Genomic DNA, 15,001 nt, shown 5'->3' with positions numbered 1-15,001 from the left:
TGGATGAGGAGGAGGAGGAGTATGGAACAGGCAGCACCCTCAAATCTTCAGAAGTATGAGATGAACCTCAAAAACTTGGAAAGGTAGATCTCACACGTACCGACACAGACTATTCCGCAATTTAATTGATCCCCAAAGGTTTTTATTGAATAGCGGAATAGGAAATATGATCAAAAAAAGTGTATGTATCTCACACGTACAGAAGCACACTAGGCCCCAATTACTATTGTTTGTACACCTAAAAGGATGGAGGAGGAGGAGGAGGAGTATGGAACAGGCAGCACCCTCAAAGCTTCAGAAGTATGAGATGAACCCCAAAAACTTGGAAATGTGGATCTCACACGTACCGACACAGACTATTCCGCAATTTAATTGATCCCCAAAGGTTTTTATTGAATAGCGGAATAGGAAATATGATCAAAAAAAGTGTATGTATCTCACACGTACAGAAGCACACTAGGCCCCAATTACTATTGTTTGTACACCTAAAAGGATGGAGGAGGAGGAGGAGGAGTATGGAACAGGCAGCACCCTCAAAGCTTCAGAAGTATGAGATGAACCCCAAAAACTTGGAAAGGTGGATCTCACACGTACCGACACAGACTATTCCGCAATTTAATTGATCCCCAAAGGTTTTTATTGAATAGCGGAATAGGAAATATGATCAAAAAAAGTGTATGTATCTCACACGTACAGAAACACACTAGGCCCCAATTACTATTGTTTGTACACCTAAAAGGATGGAGGAGGAGGAGGAGGAGTATGGAACAGGCAGAACCCTCAAAGCTTCAGAAGTATGAGATGAACCCCAAAAACTTGGAAAGGTGGATCTCACACGTACCGACACAGACTATTCCGCAATTTAATTGATCCCCAAAGGTTTTTATTGAATAGCGGAATAGGAAATATGATCAAAAAAAGTGTATGTATCTCACACGTACAGAAGCACACTAGGCCCCAATTACTATTGTTTGTACACCTAAAAGGATGGAGGAGGAGGAGGAGGAGTATGGAACAGGCAGCACCCTCAAAGCTTCAGAAGTATGAGATGAACCCCAAAAACTTGGAAAGGTGGATCTCACACGTACCGACACAGACTATTCCGCAATTTAATTGATCCCCAAAGGTTTTTATTGAATAGCGGAATAGGAAATATGATCAAAAAAAAGTGTATGTTTTTCACACGTACAGAAGCACACTAGGCCCCAATTACTATTGTTTGTACCCCTAAAAGGATGGATGAGAAGGAGGAGGATGAAACAGGCAGCACCCTCAAATCTTCAGAAGTATGAGATTGTGTTCACTGTACCCCACAAAGATTGTGTTCACTGCACCCCAAAAGGATTGTCTTCACTGCACCCCACAAAGATTGTGTTCACTATAATCCACAAAGATTGTGTTCACTGTACCCCCCAAAGATTTTGTTCACTGCACCCCACAAAGATTGTGTTCACTGTACCCCACAACGATTTTGTTCACTGCACCCCACAAGGATTGTCTTCACTGCACCCCACAAAGATTGTGTTCACTGTACCCCACAAAGATTGTGTTCACTGCACCCCAAAAGGATTGTCTTCACTGCACCCCACAAATATTGTGTTCACTGTACCCCACAAGGATTGTGTTCACTGTACCTCACAAAGATTTTGTTCACTGCACCCCACAAAGATTGTGTTCACTGTACCCCACAAAGATTGTGTTCACTGCACCCCAAAAGGATTGTCTTCACTGCACCCCACAAAGATTGTGTTCACTGTACCCCACAAAGATTGTGTTCACTGTACCCCACAAAGATTTTGTTCACTGTACCCCACAAAGATTGTGTTCACTGTACCCCACAAAGATTTTGATCACTGCACCCCACAAGGATTGTCTTCACTGCACCCCACAAGGATTGTCTTCACTGCACCCCACAAAGATTGTGTTCACTGTACCCCACAAAGATTGTGTTCACTGCACCCCAAAAGGATTGTCTTCACTGCACCCCACAAAGATTGTGTTCACTGTAATCCACAAAGATTGTGTTCACTGTACCCCACAAAGATTTTGTTCACTGCACCCCACAAGGATTGTCTTCACTGCACCCCACAAGGATTGTCTTCACTGCACCCCACAAAGATTGTGTTCACTGTACCCCACAAAGATTGTGTTCACTGCACCCCAAAAGGATTTTCTTCACTGCACCCCACAAAGATTGTGTTCACTGTACCCCACAAAGATTGTGTTCACTGTACCCCCCAAAGATTTTGTTCACTGCACCCACAAGGATTGTCTTCACTGCACCCCACAAAGATTGTGTTCACTGTACCCCACAAAGATTTTGTTCACTGTACCCTACAAAGATTGTGTTCACTGTACCCCACAAAGATTTTGTTCAGTGCACCCCACAAAGATTGTGTTCACTGCACCCCAAAATGATTGTCTTCACTGCACCCCACAAAGATTGTGTTCACTGTACCCCAAAAGGATTGTCTTCACTGCACCCCACAAAGATTGTGTTCACTGTACCCCACAAAGATTGTGTTCACTGTACCCCCCAAAGATTTTGTTCACTGCACCCCACAAGGATTGTCTTCACTGCACCCCACAAATATTGTGTTCACTGTACCCCACAAAGATTGTGTTCACTGTACCCCACAAAGATTGTGTTCACTGTACCCCCCAAAGATTTTGTTCACTGCACCCCACAAGGATTGTCTTCACTGCACCCCACAAAGATTGTGTTCACTGTACCCCACAAAGATTTTGTTCACTGTACCCCACAAAGATTGTGTTCACTGTACCCCACAAAGATTTTGTTCACTGCACCCCACAAAGATTGTGTTCACTGCACCCCAAAATGATTGTCTTCACTGCACCCCACAAAGATTGTGTTTACTGTACCCCACAAGGATTGTCTTCACTGCACCCCACAAAGATTGTGTTCACTGTACCCCACAAAGATTGTGTTCACTGTACCCCCCAAAGATTTTGTTCATTGCACCCCACAAGGATTGTCTTCACTGCACCCCACAAGGATTGTCTTCACTGCACCCCACAAAGATTGTGTTCACTGTACCCCACAAAGATTGTGTTCACTGTACCCCACAAAGATTTTGTTCACTGCACCCCACAAAGATTGTGTTCACTGCACCCCAAAAGGATTGTCTTCACTGCACCCCACAAAGATTGTGTTCACTGTACCCCACAAGGATTGTCTTCACTGCACCCCACAAGGATTGTCTTCACTGCACCCCACAAAGATTGTGTTCACTGTACCCCACAAAGATTGTGTTCACTGTACCCCCCAAAGATTTTGTTCACTGCACCCCACAAGGATTGTCTTCACTGCACCCCACAAAGATTGTGTTCACTGTACCCCACAAAGATTGTGTTCACTGCACCCCACAAAGATTTTGTTCACTGCACCCCACAAAGATTGTGTTCACTGCACCCCAAAAGGATTGTCTTCACTGCACCCCACAAAGATTGTGTTCACTGTACCCCACAAGGATTGTCTTCACTGCACCCCACAAGGATTGTCTTCACTGCACCCCACAAAGATTGTGTTCACTGTACCCCACAAAGATTGTGTTCACTGCACCCCAAAAGGATTGTGTTCACTGCACCCCACAAAGATTGTGTTCACTGTACCCCACAAAGATTGTGTTCACTGTACCCCCCAAAGATTTTGTTCACTGCACCCCACAAGGATTGTCTTCACTGCACCCCACAAGGATTGTCTTCACTGCACCCCACAAAGATTGTGTTCACTGTACCCCACAAAGATTGTGTTCACTGTACCCCACAAAGATTTTGCTCACTGCACCCCACAAAGATTGTGTTCACTGCACCCCAAAAGGATTGTCTTCACTGCACCCCACAAAGATTGTGTTCACTGTACCCCACAAGGATTGTCTTCACTGCACCCCACAAGGATTGTCTTCACTGCACCCCACAAAGATTGTGTTCACTGTACCCCACAAAGATTGTGTTCAGTGTACCCCCAAAGATTTTGTTCACTGCACCCCACAAGGATTGTCTTCACTGCACCCCACAAGGATTGTCTTCACTGCACCCCACAAAGATTGTGTTCACTGTACCCCACAAAGATTTTGTTCACTGCACCCCACAAAGATTGTGTTCACTGCAACCTAAAAGGATTGTCTTCACTGCACCCCACAAAGATTGTGTTCACTGTACCCCACAAGGATTGTCTTCACTGCACCCCACAAGGATTGTCTTCACTGCACCCCACAAAGATTGTGTTCACTGTACCCCACAAAGATTGTGTTCACTGCACCCCAAAAGGATTGTCTTCACTGCACCCCACAAAGATTGTGTTCACTGTACCCCACAAAGATTGTGTTCACTGTACCCCCCAAAGATTTTGTTCACTGCACCCCACAAGGATTGTCTTCACTGCACCCCACAAAGATTGTGTTCACTGTACCCCACAAAGATTGTGTTCACTGTACCCCACAAGGATTTTGTTCACTGCACCCCACAAAGATTGTGTTCACTGCACCCCAAAAGGATTGTCTTCACTGCACCCCACAAAGATTGTGTTCACTGTACCCCACAAGGATTGTCTTCACTGCACCCCACAAGGATTGTCTTCACTGCACCCCACAAAGATTGTGTTCACTGTACCCCACAAAGATTGTGTTCACTGCACCCCAAAAGGATTGTCTTCACTGCACCCCACAAAGATTGTGTTCAATGTACCCCACAAAGATTGTGTTCACTGTACCCCCCAAAGATTTTGTTCACTGCACCCCACAAGGATTGTCTTCACTGCACCCCACAAGGATTGTCTTCACTGCACCCCACAAAGATTGTGTTCACTGTACCCCACAAAGATTGTGTTCACTGTATCCCCCAAAGATTTTGTTCACTGCACCCCAAAATGATTGTCTTCACTGCACCCCACAAGGATTGTCTTCACTGCACCCCACAAAGATTGTGTTCACTGTACCCCACAAAGATTTTGTTCACTGTACCCCACAAAGATTGTGTTCACTGTACCCCACAAAGATTTTGTTCACTGCACCCCACAAAGATTGTGTTCACTGCACCCCAAAAGGATTGTCTTCACTGCACCCCACAGAGATTGTGTTCACTGTACCCCACAAGGATTGTCTTCACTGCACCCCACAAGGATTGTCTTCACTGCACCCCACAAAGATTGTGTTCACTGTACCCCACAAAGATTTTGTTCACTGCACCCCAAAAGGATTGTGTTCACTGCACCCCAAAAAGATTGTGTTCACTGCAGCCCACACACAGAAAAATGGATGTGGATCACTGACACCTGCCTATCTCCTATCCCACACCACACAGCAATATCGATTGTAGTTTGTAGAACACACTGACCCTATAATTCAGCAGACTCTATCCCTAAAATGCCTACAACTCGCCCTGCCTAAACACTCCGACCTGACCCTAAATTCTATCCGGACACCAATTAGTTTTCCCTGCCTGTCTTTCCCTAATCAGCAGCCAGCACGTATGTGTGCTCTGTCCATGAGCTAAGCAGCAGAATGACGCCGCTGCGGCTGCCTCGAACTTATAAAGACTTGGTCACATGCTTCAGACGGCCAATCACAGCTACTCATACATTTGCAGGCATGGCTGGGATAGCTTAAGGCACACCAGTTAAACGATTGTTGATTGGCTGTTGAAAGCCCGCCATGAAAAGAGCGCCAAAACATGCAAAACCCGGAAATTAAACGACCGAACACGGATTTTTTACCCGAACATACAGTAAAGTGTCCGTGTCCGTGTTCGGGTAACAAAAATCCAATTATTCGGTACGAACACGAATAATACAGTCCGTGTTCGCTCAACACTAGTTATAGCATCTATCTTCTGCCATAACTCTGGTATTAAACGTTAAAGTAGCAATGTAAATACATGGTGGGTGGTCCGGAGGTGAGGTAAAACAATGTTTTACAGTAGGTTGCATACCCATGATGCGCAAGCATGTATTTTTGCTCACACATGATTGGATAATTGATGTCAACTCAATTTTAACTCACTTTTAAGCTAACTGAAAATGTATTTGTACAGACATAACTCACTTTGCAAATTGAAATTTCACTAAGCTTCTGCACTTGAATGAGGCAAAACTATGCTGACTTTAATCATCCAGTTATGGGCATGCAAAATCCTTTTTTTTTATCTTATGCATGTTTGGGTATTGCTTGCATAGACACTTTTCGCTTTATTGTTTCACTTTGATCACTAAGGTAAGTGAAAATTCGCTAAACTTTACTTTGAAAGTGGATATGCTATCCTTCTTTTTAAAACAACACCACTGTCTCAGAACTCTTATTTTCTGCTTGTAAAGGTAAAATGTGTGCTTGAGACTACCCCTGCTTCAGTGTAAAATATGGAAGCAAGTCAATTAACAGGGTCGCCAATTGAAGAACAAGAATGGCAACCAAGACATTGGCTTTAGGGCACAGATTTAAAAAAAAGGTAAACAGAAGCCAATGTTTTCTTACATGGCAATACCTGAGATTACCACTCTGATTTAGGGGACAACTTCACCTAGGGTATTTCAGGTTAAAGTTACTATAATAAATATGTGTTGTATCACATATGTACTGCACTATGAGTGTTTTCCTTCTTTTGGGGACTGGATTGAACCGCTGGTTTGTCTTATCTACCATCTGATGCATTTGGATTGAGGGTATTCCCCTGCATATGAGGATTGAGGTTCTCATTACCATCAAGTACCTGCCTTGGTTTTAACGCATCTGCTGACTACTGCCACCAGAATATCTGCTATAACATTACATTTTTCTGGTAAGCAGCCCATTTGCTCACATTTATAGGTGATCCGTTTCTTCTCACATGGCTCTTTGGAGGTGGCTTTTTGGTATTGGTTATTATGAGTCCAAGCATACTACAGTATATGTATTTTTTCTTTTTGGCTACACACTGAGGTTTTTAGCTTTGATCCCTGGATTGTGTTGATCACCTGAGATGGGAATCAGTTTGATTGAGTGAAACATACTATCTTGTTTATTTCAGTCTGTAATTGAGAACCCTGGTTCTTTGTGCTGTACTAAAGGACTATATAGCATTTACATTTTTCTTCCATTTTCTACCAGAAAATTTAGAGAGACAAATTTTGGGGTGATTGTGTGTACCATTATTTGGTTTTGAATTAGGAAAGAAGGGTGCGCTGATATGTGAATAGCTGCAACTGAAGTGTAATGAAATATGTGCTAAATAAAAAGTGCGCTTATTCTGTGTGGGTGGAACTTCACCTAAAAGTGATATGTGAATTATAATAAATGTGATAATGACCACATACAAATTAACTGAGCTTTGAAGCTCGAAAGAGCAACACAGAGTAACTGGTAGTGGAAAAACAAATATACATAAAATAGTACGTTTTTGGTTGACTTACTCACCCATACCTCAGCAAGAGGATTTATTTTCTCATGAACTGATATATGATTTAATTCAAGTTTACTATTTTATGTATATTTGTTTTTCCACAACCAGTTACTCTGTGTTCCACCCACACAGAATAAGCGCACTTTTTATTTAACACATTATTTGGTTTTTTAATGGCCACTGTATTTGGGATGAATTGAGAAATCGGATGTCTATATATTATTTTGGGTCCTAAAGAGATGTAAAAAGTCAGCATGTGATACAACTAAAATGATGTTTTGAAATTGAGCTGGCTTTTAAGTCAGTTTGACTTTTTCACATGGGAAACAAAGATTACCACTGAAAACTTATTTCTGCCTGAAAAGGCAAAAGTAACACAGAAAGATTTGTAACATTTCAGTGTCTAAAGCTGGTGTTATATGGGTGCTTAAGAGATTTCCTGATCATCCATGAGAACTAGTAATATACTGCAATATTTGAAGAGAATTCCCTTATGTCTACTGAGCAATATATATTTACAGAAAACACTAAAGAATATAAAGCCCATTGTAAAAGTTTCATTAACTATTATTGATAATCACCACTGAGCAAAGAAGTGTTCTTTATTAAACAGACACAGTTGGAAACAAAGTAACACATTATTAATAGAACTGTATTGAAGTATTCGGTGTGCCTGTTTTAATAAAGCATTTGCGATCACACAAAACCAATTTCTAGGCATAATGAATGGGGAATAAATCTTTTTTTTTTCTGTGTGCTGAGCTTTGTATCCTGTATGCCTTAGGAACTTGGTCTTTTAAGAAACTATAGCAGTTTTTGTTACACTTTATTAGCACTGTCCTGGGTACTGCTAGGCTTTAACTACCAGTATTTTTCTCTGCTTGGTTTCTCAAGCAACCAGCAGTAATAAGAGTTGAACAGGCAGCTATTTCCCAATAAACAAAGCCCACGCTGCTTTAGGAATTAGCTCCTCCTTAACTCATAGACCTACTTAAAGTCATTGTTCTCACTGGAGAACTGTTTAATAAAGAGTTTCATTTCTGAGTGCCTTTCTAGCCACAGGAATCAGAATTTCATTGTGTTTCGGACGATCGTTGCTAGTATAAACGACCTCAGTAATGGGATATTTTAAAAAGGAAATGTTTAACCCCACAGAGATATTTTATCAAAGATGATGTCACCTTTCTGTTCATGTAAATGAGCCCAACACATCCCACATACACCAGTTTGCTAATGCCTTAAAGAAATCTCAATATTTTATGTTGCTGCTTCATCACAAAAATGGATTATATGAGCAGTATCTCACAAAAGTGAGTAGACCCCTCACATTTTGAAAATATTTTATTATATCTTTTAACACTGTGACAACACTGTGACAACACTGAAGAAATTACACTTTGCTACAATGTAAAGTAGTGAGTGTACAGCTTTTATAACAGTGTAAATTTTCTGCCCTCTCAAAATAACTCAACACACAGCCATTCATTTCTAAACCGCTGGCAACAAAAGTGAGTACACCCCTAAGTGAAAATGTCCAAATTGGGCCCAATTAGCCATTTTCCCTCCCCAGTGTTATGTAACTCATCAGTGTTACAAGGTCTCAGGTGTGAATGGGGAGCAAGTGTTTAATTTGGTGTCATTGCTCTCGCTCTCTCATACTGGTCACTGGAAGTTCAACATGGCACCTCATGGCAAAGAACTCTCTGAGGATCTGGAAAAAAAGAAATGTTGCTCTACATAAAGATGGCCTAGGATATAATATGATTGCCAAGACACTGAAGCTGAGCTGCAGCACGGTGGCAAAGACCATACAGTGGTTTAACAGGATAGGTTCCACTCAGAACAGGCCTCATCATGGTCGACCAAAAAATTTAAGTGCACGTTCTCAGTGTCATATCCAGAGGTTGTCTTTGGGAAATATAAGTATAAGTGCTGACAGCATTGCTGCAGAGGTTGAAGGGGTGGGGGGGGGGTCACCCTGTCAGTGCTCAGACCATATGCCGCACACTGCATCAAATTGGTTTCCATGGCTGTCTTCCCAGAAGGAAGCCTCATCTAAAGATGATGCATAAGAAAGCCCGCAAACAGTTTGCTGAAGACAAGCAGACCAAGGACATGGATTACTGAAATCATGTCCTGTGGTTTGATGAGATCAAGATAAACTTATTTGGATCAGATGGTGTCAAACATGTGTGGCGGCAACCAGGTGAGGAGTAAAAAGACAAGTGTGTCTTGCCTACTGTCAAGCATGGTGGTGGGAGTGTCATGGTCTAGGGATGCATGAGTTCTATCGGCACTGGGGAGCTACAGTTCATTGAGGGAACCATTAATCAATTATTATTGCCAACATGTACTGTGACATACTGAAGCAGAGCATGATCCCCTCCCTTTGGAGAGTGGCTGCTGGGCAATATTCCAACATGATAATGACCCCAAACACAGCTCCAAGATGACCACTGCCTTGCTAAAGAAGCAGAGGGTAAAGGTGATGGACTAGCCAAGTATGTCTCCAGACCTAAACCTTATTGAGCATTTGTGGGGCATTCTCAAATGGAAGGTGGAAGAGGGCAAGGTCTCTAACATCCACCAGCTTTGTGATGTTGTCATGAAGGAGTGGAAGAGGACTCCAGTGGCAACCTGTGAAGTTCTGGTAAAGTCAATGCCCAAGAGGGTTAAGGAAGTGCTGGAAAATAATGGTGGCCACACAAAAATTGACACTTTGAGGCCAATTTGGACATTTTAACTTAGGGGTGTACCCACTTTTGTTGCTAGCGGTTTAGACATTAATGGCTGTGTGTTAATTTTTTTTAATGGGACAGCAAATTTACACTGTTATACAAGCTGTACACTCACTACTTTTGTTGTAGCAAAGTGTAATTTCTTCAGCGTTGTCACATGAAAAGATATTTAAAATATTTACAAAAATGTGAGGGGTGTACTCACTTCTATGAGGTACTGTATGTGAAAGGCATATGTTCACAGTTATCTTGAGTGTGCATCATTTGTAAAATCATGTGAACCAAAATTGTTTCATGTAAAAGCATTTTTGAAGCAAGTGTGTAATAATATCTTAAAGCATAGAGTATACTGCCCATCTTGGCCTGCCCACTAGAGAGTGAAGGGCAATATTTGCTCATCACATAATAATATTAATAATAATAGCATGTTTTAAATGATTCACTTACTGACCTACCTAGTGAAAAAAAAATATAGTAAATTTATAAATACAATTGCAACCCAGTTAAAAGTCTTTGTCATGTGATGCCTGAAAGTATGATTATTATAATGCTATCAAGCTTACAAGGCGATACTGTAGAGCTTGGAAATGAGCACTGAAAGAGTGAAAATGAGAACATTTAAGAGGGACTAATAGATAACACCTCAGGTTATGAAACTGTTCATAGTCCTAATCCTACTTATTAACAAGACCTAAATTAAAACTCTAAAACTCTATAATAGGTTGAGCATACACTTAAATAAATGAACCTAATATGCATTTAGGCAATATGTTTATTGGGTATATCCAGCAATTGTTTTTTTTTTATAGGGAACACTCTTTATTATTTAAATGTTGGCCACCAATACTCAAATTGACTACTCTCCAGCAGTGTCCCCAGTTTGTTCCTCAATCTTCTGCTACAGAACACTTCTAGGGTTGAATGGTGAGCAGCACAATAAACCTAGTATGTGTTCAAACTATGTTTAATAGGTATCTTGAGAATTAGTTTTTTTTTTATTAAAAGGAATGCACAAAATGAGTAAAAAAAAAAAAAAACAGTGGCCAAGCACTGCTAACACTCTCAAGCAATGTCCCTTCTCCATCCTTCAACACAGCTCTGTCCTGGATTGAATGACTGCCAATGCCGATTAACCCACTTATTGTGAGCCTAGGCTGTCACAGATATACTGTGAAGGGGATTAGGAGGAAGGCTAGCCCACTGACACCATGAAAGATGCATAAGAAAACATGATGTTACTGGACTAGCCCGAGGATTAAAGTAAAAAAGGGAGGGTGGAGGAGCTGGAGTTTCACTTTATTTTATTATTTCTTTTTTTACGAAAAAAAAAATAAGGTATACAATATCTTTGTAATGAAAATATTGTAATTTCTTATATTTCTAAAGCAGTTTATTTTATTCAATAGACTTCCATTTTATAATGTAGACGGGAAAACATAAAAACAAATAGGACTTTAAAGATGCCATTTCACCAGAATAGAAAATCTGATTAAAAATGTATTTTTTGAAGAATCTTTAAAAAATAAAATACGTATTTTATAGTATTTTAGACTACTATTTTTATAGTCTAATCCCACACATAAATCAAGCAGGGCATATTGGATTTTTTTTTTATGGACAAAGGTAATCTTATAGCACAGTCCTCATCAAAACTGATCCTCGTGGTTGCAATCTAGTTTGGCATCTTAGTACACCACCTTTACTTTATTAGCCTAGATATTGAAGTGATTTAAAAGTCTCGTTTTAAAAAAAATAAAAATACTTACCTCTCCTGTGTAGTTGGTTTTGCACAGGGCAGCCCGGATCCTCCTCTTCTGGGGTCCCTCGTTCTTGCTCCTGCCCCCTCCCTCCTATCGAGTGCTCCCACAGCAAGCAGCTTGCTATTGGGCACCCGAGCTGAGCTGCAGCTTTGTGCGTCCATTCAGACATGGAGCTGCCATTCGGCCCCACCCCTTCTCTCCTGCTTGGCTCACTGACTTTGATTGACAGCCACGGGAGCCAATGGTGCCACGGCTGTATCTTAGCCAATTAGGAGGGAGAGTCCCAGAATGGTTGAGGGATTTGTGGACATCGTTGGACAAAGAGGGGGTACAGGTAAGTAGTAGGGGGGGTTGCGGGGAGGCTACTACACAGAAGGCTTTTTTTCTTGATGCATAGAATGCATTAAGATAAAAAAAAACCTTCCTGATTTTGCAATTCCTTTAATAATAGACCTTAGTCACCTGGGTGAAATAGATATGGCCAATGACATATAGTCCATCACACTTTGCTGCCCTAACATCACTGTCATTAATCTTACAAAGAATTGCATTAGCATGCTTCACAAGGAGAGGATGTTCATAGTATGAAGATAAAACATCAATGCTGTACATTCATAACTGCCAGCTTATGTAAGATGCATTGGCATTCATTTAAAGAAAATACTTTTTCTACTGGGCCTGCATGTGGTATGAGAAACTAAGCAATGCAGATGGTTTACTTTATCCTATAACTGATATTGTCAGTATTTTTAATCAAAGATGCATATCAGACTTCTGGTAATACATATAACCACTAGAGGGCCCACATACATGCCAAAGACATTTGAAACATTACTATGAAAATATGATTTTATTCAGCAAATAAGAAAAATATAGCAATAAAAAAGTTATTTCAGATAAGATTTTGAATAAAATGGGATTGAGGAAAATGTAAAAAGGTCATATGAAACTATGCCTCACAGATATATCTCACAGCATATTGTTTTAAATTTTAGTTTTAGCTCCTAAAATACAGTTGTGATAAATTCTGCACAAGATAATACATACCAGTGCTTCAGGGAAATACTGGGAAACACTTCAATCATTAAAGACATCCATAATGTACATTTTTAGTTATTATTGTGAGGTTTATACTTAAAAGTCCTTTAAAATGACTTTTACATGTCTACTTGTTTGCTGTCCTATATTTTTATTATCATGTTTCATATGTAGCACCCTCCTAGGTAGGTGCTAGTAAAAAGCATCTATTTGCTCCTTTTGCTTATCAGGGGAGCGTGATCTGTTAGTTTGCCTGTCACGTGTTTCCAGGTGTGATCCACTAGGTCTGAAGGAGTGTCCCCACTTTATCCAATGAGGGAACTTGTTGGACAGTGGAGGAAACCCAGCCAGTGACACATAAGGGTTTATGGCAGTCAAAAAGGAAGGGCATTCCTACAAAATCCTGGGATTGGCTATAAAAACAAAGGGGACATGTGACAGGGTGTCTTTGGCGGGAAGCGGAGTCCCAGGAGGAGGCAGACGGCTGGTCTCTCCTCCTGCAGTGTGTGAGGAAGGTGGTCTTAGGCAGTCTGCCTAGTGAATCCGGGTGTGGAGCTGAGATGCAGAGGATCCAGCGTGCTGACAGTGGAGTTGGTGGTGGTCTCTCAGGAAAAACAGTGTCATGAGTACTTGGGGACTTGCCAAGGGGTCTGCCCAGGAAGGGGGACTACTCCATAGAAGTCAGGGGGATCAAGGAGCTAGCTCACACAGGAAGTGTAACAGTAAAGGGGGTGCCGTGTAGTTGACCCTGAAGTAAAGGAACAAAGGGGGTGCCAGGAAGGGCCCTGAAGTTTGTTCTGCAGTACAGTGCAGTTTACCTCAGGAAGTTAATTTCTTACTACGTCACTGCTACTGACAAGTTAAAAATAGTGGCCTAGCAATATTCAGCATTATTCTGTCATCCCAGCTACTTGTTCATAGTTACATAAGTTGGAGTATCCCGCTCATTCCCTTCTCCCATCCAAGTTCTCAATAAAAACACAAAAACCAAAGCTCTTAAACTGTTGCCTGACTGAACCAAAATTACTTGGAGAATGTTGAACTGTCATGTTGTTGCTAATGGTAACCCAGGGGAACCCGTAATTAGCAGCTCCACAGATACAGAATGGTACTTTTTCATCTAGTCATCCATATATTATAAAACAAATTAGCATCCCCTGCTTTATTCAGTTAGTTTATTGTTTTGGTCAAATCAGGCCTGACCCTTAGGCTGCCCATAGGGCAGGTACTCGGGCACTCTGGGTTGAAGACAGGTACTCTGGTAATCTGGGCTGGAGACAGGTACTCGGGTACTCTGATGGGATACAGAGAGGTACTCAGGTACTCTGATGGGCTGGTAAAAGGTACTCGGGTACTTCGATGACAGGTACTCTGGTACTCTGATGACAGGTACTCAGAGTACCCGAGTACTTGTCATCAGAGTACCAGAATACCTGTCATCAGAGTACCTGATGGGCTGGTGACAGGTACTTGGGTACTCTGATGGGCTGGGGACAGGTACTGGTATGGGCTCGTGGCAGGTAATTTGGTGGGCTAGTGACAGGTCCTCTTTATGTGGGGGGGGGGGGGGCAATCAGTGTGTTTGGTGTGCGCTGTAATCGGTAACTAGCTGTTACCGCAATCTCCTCCTCACACAGGATCAGTGTTTGAGGAGGAGAACACAGTAACAGCTAGTTACCGTGGTTTTTGTTGGCATTCTGTGACCGGCTGTGATTGGACACAGCTGGTCACAATGAAATTGGCTCTTTACCCTAATCGTGGATGGACTGTGTCAGAGTGACACTCTCCATCCCCGATTGCCGCTCTGTGCGCCCCTGGGGGCGTGCACGAGTGGCGTGCAGGAGGACAGTGCATGTGGCCGGCTGTGATTGGACACAGCCGGTCACATGGTAAAGAGACATATTTTTAATGGCTCTTTACACCGATCGGGGATGGGCTGTGTCCCGAAGGACACACCGCATACCTGATTGCTGCGCTGCGTGCCCCAGGGGGCACGGGAGAGCAGCGAGAACGGGCGGACGACATGACGTCTGCCCGGAGGGAGAGAGTGTTCCTGCTGGCGTCATTTCTCTA

The sequence above is a fragment of the Pelophylax lessonae genome, assembly GCF_965119305.1.
Source record: "Pelophylax lessonae genome assembly, chromosome: 2".
Lineage (NCBI taxonomy): Eukaryota > Metazoa > Chordata > Amphibia > Anura > Ranidae > Pelophylax > Pelophylax lessonae.
This window is presented reverse-complemented; position numbering follows the sequence as displayed.